Genomic DNA, 7411 nt, shown 5'->3' on the forward strand with positions numbered 1-7411 from the left:
TTCTATAATGTTGGACGAGGGATGCCAGGAATATCCTGCCGGATCACCTTGCTCACCTTCAGAAAGACAATTTGGCAAACAACTCTAAAAGGTACAGGCATTCTGATGGGAGCGGAGTGGGCAATTGGAAAGGATTATCAGCTCCAGTTCGAGGGCAGGTCGTCCCACAAACAGCAGGGATAAGCCTCCATATGATGATTGAGGGGTGCAATTGAAGAAGCGCAATGGTGTGACGAAAGCGACAGGCACAGCTGAGTGCGGTACAAGCAAATGCGCGCACTTCTGCGGTATATGCCGGCAACCAGGACACAGAAGTACAGCTTGTCCTCAGAGGGGCGACCTCCCTCTGAAACCAAAGAAGGAATCCAAATGCTCAAACCGTGGAGTCGGCGGCCATCGTAAGAACATGTGCAGCAAAGCGGAAGTTGTACAACATGTTGTAGATGATGTCAACGTGGATGATCTCTGCCTGGGCTCGGCTTTTCCTCCTTTGGTTTGGATGTTTTATGTGGATGAACTTCAATTTTTGTATGTAACGGAACCGTGCTGCTGTATTTGGTTGTGCTGTATCTATGGAACCCGATTAAGAGGAAGTTTTTTCCATGAGTCTGCACGTTTAAATTGTGCTGCTTGTTTTATTCACGACTACACTGTTTTCAGTTTGCCTGGAACTTGGATTAGCAAGGTGCCCCTCTGCGTTCCAACCTTCCAATTAGTCTTAACCTGTGTGCGGCTTCGAAGGGTGAGGAATGTGTTTCTTCATAAACTACTGTACTGACGACAGTTCAGAAACTTTCAGCCGGGAGTATCAGCTGGGAAATACAGTAGTAATGTGCTATGTCTACTGTACTGACGGTCGTCCCACAAACAGCAAGGGAAATCGCTCACCAGGGATATGTGAACGTGGACGGAGCTAACAAAATGAATGCTCACTGTGGGCCCCTTTGTGCTTTTATGCAAACGTCGTTAGCAGTACCGTCTTCCACTAGACGGCCGTCCGCTATGGGCGTTGGTCCAGCTGTAACTCATACGATCAAATAATATTATTTTCCAAGTTAGACACCCGACAGCAGCTGCAGTGGCCCATATCACGATGTGGAGGTACGTTCATCGATACCAAGAGCAGGTCCGCTCTTTTGCATTTTCGCATATGCATGTTAATACTCTAAGTTACTCCCCATCGTGGATAGTCATTAATAGAAAAATGGTTATTTGTTCCGGTTCGTAAAGGCCTTCTGTCCCGGTTTTGAAACCGGGACTAAAAGATCGTTACTAATGCCCTTGGCCTTTAGTCCCGGTTCTTACACGAACCGGGACAAATGGGCCTCCACGTGGCCGCTGTGGCCAGCCCAGGCAGGGGAGACTTTGGTCCCGGTTGGTGACACACCAACCAGGACCAAAAGGCGAGCTGAGGTTTTTTTTTTTGAAAGGGGCTGGTGTAGGAGTTTTGGGGGTTAATTTAGGTTGTTATTAGCTAGCTAATATAGAGAAGTTTCCTCTGTTATATCTCCGTGCTTGGTTTACCAACGCTACTGTTATCCCTAAACATGGCTTAGATTGAAGTGAAGGCAACATGTGGTGCATGTCGAAAGTAATACTAATCCTAACTTGATCAAGTTTGGATTGTACTACTTTCGACATGCACCACATGCATGTTGCCTTCACTTCAATCCAATCCATGTTCATTTCACCCGTTGATATATAATAACTCTTCATACTCGCATCATGCATCATCATATATAATAACAAGTCCTACTAATCATCATCATACAACTTCTACTCGTTATTAATAACAAGTCATACGATCATCATCCTCATAGTCATCGAACCAACCCTATTTAATTGTTTTTAGCACATGATCATCAGTATTAGGTAGGACCTAAATACCCTCTTTAAGGTAAAATAGCATAAACAATATAGACCCTGACTCTCCATTATGGAGAATGGAGATCATCATGTCTCCAATTCTTGTGCTTCGCTTCCTTTTACTTCCAAGAACCTCCTTACGACTGTCCATACATTTTTTTTCCATTCTTTGATTAGCATGTCTCCACTTCTTTGAGAAATCCGGTATGAACAGTTGAGATTCGTAGGATGACCTGGATGTATGTTCAAAACACGAAGGCTGCCATTCTGATACATCAAATGAGGCACACAATCCGTCGGGATTCTCTGTTGAAAAACATAGTAATAACTTCATAGTTAGCAATGATGTACTAGTTTTAGAAGTATGCAAAAGATGCACGGATGTCGTAATAGTAAAAAATCTTACCAGGGTATCTCCATGTAGTTACCGTAGTTCAACACGTGCACTAGTGGCACGTATTGACCATAATGTTGAGGAGTTTGATTGTAGATATTGTAATTCTCAATATCAGTACAAAATCCGACCAGATGATTTTTCTCCTGATAAGTTAATTCGGAGCCATCGGTGTAGTGGGTTTTGTCTACCATCTTCCGCACATTCTTTGAAGAATGAAAATAAGCTGTAAATGAAAATAAGCTGTCAACTATTTTGAAATAAACAATATAAATTAGCTAATAACTATGTTTGAGAAACTCACATAGCGGTAGAATTAGAGGCGTATCAATAAGGACCCAAATGTCCATATTGTATTGCTCGATTTCAGGATTACCAATATCCATGGTGACAAGCATACCCTCATCAAAACCATACATCTTGCAAAGTGCTTCCCATTTTTTTGCAACCAAAATGGGTTACGCTTTCAGAATTGTACAGCTTTACTTCAAAATCCACACCATCATGGGTCCTTAGGTGAATTTTCTTTGTTTCAAAACTTTCATGGTCTTCAAAACCCATCCTCTCCAAGACATAACGTCTTACATGGCATGGGATAGGCTAGTTGAATTGTAAAAGATGAAAAGTGCACGTTGAAATATTTGAAGTCGTGCTTAATTACGAAAAAATAACAGTTGTCGTCGTTGCGTACCGTTTCAACATCGAAGGTCTCCTCCAGCTTAATGCTGAAGCGCCGATCTTCGTCCAGGTGAGGCCTGTCGCACAGACCTCGGTCGTCGTGGCACCAGTTGCACTCCCCCGAGAGACTTTCGTCGTCCGAGTACGACATTTCCTATGTTCATAATTCAAATATTAAACGTCTACAATCAAATATATGTACTAAAAAACCTAAGTTAGATCATTATTATTCATCACGGGTTGACTATCGGTTTGTCGAGTCTTTTTTTGAAAACTCTCAGCTCATGTGGTGTACATATTCGACCGTCGGTGATGGTAGCTCCTCCGTTCATTCCCGAGTGCATTACACCAATTTGTCTAGCACACGGGAATGAAGGAGAAGCTACCCCCACGACAACAGACGGGATTCTTCGTTCTCTGACATTTGCGACTGTCGGTGATGGTAGCTCCTCCTTTCGTTCCCAAGAGCATTACACCAAATTGTCTAGCACACGGGAATGAAGGAGAAGCTACCCCCACGACAACAGTCGGGATTCTTCGTCATCTCATATATGGTGGAGACTCGACAGACTTAAAGTCAACCTGAGGACTCATGTTATAGGACTCATATTGACATGGAGATTTGGCTGGTCTCACCTTGAGGTCGGAGGGGGGTCGATGACGGGGACGACGGCGCGGATGATGGAGGGGGCTTCTAGATTTCTGTAAAAACAAAAACCATATAAGCTATCAATTAGTAATCAAATGCATACGCCTTGCATAGTGCTCTTCAATTTTAGCATTCAAAGTAGGAGTACTTTTCCAATTTAAGCATTCAATAAGCAAAACCAAATCGTAAAATAAAGTAGTATTCAAATTAGCATGCATTCAATTATAAGCAAAACTACATCATCTCTTGTGTCTGTACATCGTCGAATATTATCACTAATACTCCTCGAATACTATCATACATATAGCATAGCTAATACAGCTAGAACCGTAGCGCCCGACGGGTATCGGCGCGGGCGGTGGACACCCAAAGAGAAGGAACCATCACAGGATTATAGCTCCAATGAGATCCCTGAAGAACCTGCCAGGTATTGTCGAACCTGCCCTCCAACGCAACCATGTAGCGACGGACGTGCTCGTCCTCCTCGCTGACACAGTGACGTACCACCTCCGCGGTGTCCGGAAGCCTCGTCACCGTCACTGGCCCACGCGACCGACACCAAACAAGGATCGGGTCAACGACGGGCTGGCTCCCCACCAACCTACGCCCCCCGAAAGGTAGCACCTCCCAATACCAGCCCGGCGGAGCCCAGTCCCGGACGTGGCCCCTCTGATCAAGCCGGCCTCCTCCGCCGAGTCGACGACGAGGATGCAGGATAGGCATCGTCGACGCTGATGCGGGAATAATTGCTTGAACTAAAAAAATAAACTAGTTCTATTAATTTTCTTGCTGAAAATAAACTACTTCTATAGCAAAATAAAGTAATTTTATTAAATCAAATAATTCAACTACTAAGCACTTACTATAAATAAAATAAAGTTGTACTTATTAAAAATAAACTACTTCTATATAGTAAAATAAAGTACGAAAATGGCCTTTGGTGGCCGAGCACCCTGCAGGCCAGAATCAGCCCCGTCTGTGCTCCTTGCGATCGGTGCGAAGCCATTAAGACGCTGCCTTATTTTCACCGTATTCGTACGAGGTCCGCTGTCGAGTGCCCGTATTTACTATTCAAACAAACCTTGCGGGCACACGCACACGAGCAGGTACAGCAGTGCAGCACAGCATCATATCAGACACCCATGTACACGTCACCGGATTTGACTCGGTCCACATGTGCGACGGCAAGGAGCCGTTTTGAGTCGAACGTTGAGGATCCTGCCGTTGCCTTGGTCTCGCCGGCTATTTATAGGAGAGATGGCTCTGCATACCAGCTGCACCCAGCTCAAACAAGATCGACATGGCTTCGTCTTCATCATCAAACGATACTACAGACATAGAGGTTTTGGCTGAAAACAGAACAGTATCACAAATTAGTTGAATTTTACTCAAAAAGGAAAACCACACGATTCTGCATGCAAGTGGTACACCAATCATTGCAACACAGTTTGATCACTACAAAATGAAAAAGATCCAAGCAAGTGATATTCCACACTGAAAAACACATCAGCCCCAAGCAATATTCTGACAGCAAACAATACTACAGACATAGAGGTCTCCATAGAGGTTCCGTAATATGTGGAGTGGTCACTAGCAGTCCGACATCCACACAAGCACGGTTACATGAAACTGTCACACTTCAAGCATAGAAAACAGATAAAATCAACCATAGAAGTCTGCCTTGGGCGTGTTGGTGCAGGTGTTCCTTCTGTGACCTGTCAGGCTGCACCTGGAGCAACGAGGTGACTCCCTTGGAGCCTTTGGAAGATCACCGCGCTGCGGACATGTTGTGCTCTTGTGCCCTTGGCCCCGACAGATTGAACAGAACCTAGTTCTCTTAGCTGGCTGTTCGTATGGTGCTTTGTCGTGGCTTGTCGTGGGGCGCCCAGCTGGTCTCTTCCTTGATGGCGCTGCAAAGCTATATGAACATTGTGAGGCACTTTGCACCTGATTTGTTGGACCAAAATGCTGCTTGTGTGCTGTAGCTGAACCTGCAGAATCACCTGCCAGCTCTCTATCTGATAACCCCATGCCATCACGTATAGCAGCCACCGGCTCCAGCAATGTTTTCACATTTCTTAGTTGCTCCATCGCAAGAGTATATGCATCCACATTGCTGTCACCGAGTCTAACAATTTCAAGGCACAACAGATGCAGATTATTATGTCGCCGCGAAGAGTACTTGAGAGGACCCTAGTCCTTTTGGTAACGCAAAAACTCTGGAGGGAGTATATCCCTTGCATCCCTTGTCCAACGCTTCACTATGTGCCCGGCTGGAACCTCCTGCAGACCAAGCTGTATCATTACCTGCGAACAAAAGAAAAAGATAAGTGACAAAATCTACACTTTTTGTTTGCTCTTGGGCATAATTTGTCTTGTACGTAGAATAGAGGACCAATGAGAGAAAAGCACCTTCAGTGCATGGCTGCACACCATGCCAAAATGTTCAAACATTCCATATTCACATTTGAATTCGTCAGCACGCTTGTTGACCTGGACGCGGAATTCATTTTTACACCATTTGTCCCTTGAATCCTTCTTTACATGCCTCGCTATCCCAGTTTGGTTCTCTTCTCTTGATAACTCTCCTCTGAATCTCTGTCAAATTACATCTTCTCATATTGCCTGACGAAAAGGTGCATCGGGGATCCTGGTGGCACATATCCTTTCAGCAAATGGTTTGCACTTTCACTCCACCGATGTGTTGTATGTGGTATGACATCTTCTATGGCAACCTCCATTGCACGAGCTTGGTCTGAAAACAACAGTTTTATGTCAGCACATTAAAGGAGGAAAACATTTTCACAGCAAGCCTAAAAGGAAGATCAACGTTCCTAAAAAACTCAGAACATTTTTTTATTCACCTGTGAGGATTGTGTGTGGTTGTGGCGCTCCTATCATGTGAAAGAACTCTATGAATATCCACTTAAAAGTTTCGATTTTCTCATCGCTCATCAGCACCCCTCCAAAATTAATGCTTTGAAAGTGATTATTGACACCAACGAAGAGGCCAAATGGCATGTCGTATAGATTAGTTTTGTATGTCGTATCAAACGTCATAACATCGCCAAAACACTTAAACTTCTCAATGCTTCTCCCTGTTGTCCACATCAAAGTCTTGACTCGACCATCACCATCAACCTGTACACTGTATTTGAACTCAGGATCTTCAGCCCGTATTGCGTTGAACACCTCTATTGTTTTTGTAGCATTATTTTCAGACTGCGCTCTCTATTAAGTTTCCAACAAATAGTTTTGAGAGATCTCTTTGTGGATGGCACCTCCTTCACAGATCCAAAAAAACTGCCAACCACACTGTAAACCTTGCTCAGGCTTATATTGTTTTCTCTTAGCTATTCCACCAAGTCTTTGGTGTATCGATCTATGTGCCGGTGAGATTTCTAGTGGAGCTTCTCCATGTAGTTAACTGAGACTGCATGGTTGTGCTCTGCTTTGTGTTCACATATGTACCACCCTTTATCATCCGATCTAAGCACCCACATCAAAGCGGGGCATCCACACCTCGTTGAGCGGCTGTTCGATTGCAATGGCTTGCCCTGCATAGTTTTTCCGTAAGGTATGAGAGCATAAAAAACAAAAAAAAATTATGCTGGAAAACATTTCTCTTCTTTGAATTAATGAATCGTGCTCACCGCACACACGCATACAAACTCCTGCATGCATTTTTTCCAATGGACGTTCAGCCTGCTTTTGGCATACCTAACGCCAAACCCTGTCTCCCAGGAGTATAGGTTGTAAAACACATATTTTTTTTTGGAAAAGGGCTGATTCCCCGGCCTCTGCATCAGAAAGATGCATACGGC

The sequence above is a fragment of the Triticum urartu genome, chromosome 3 (assembly GCF_003073215.2).
Source record: "Triticum urartu cultivar G1812 chromosome 3, Tu2.1, whole genome shotgun sequence".
Classification (NCBI taxonomy): Eukaryota; Viridiplantae; Streptophyta; class Magnoliopsida; order Poales; family Poaceae; genus Triticum; species Triticum urartu.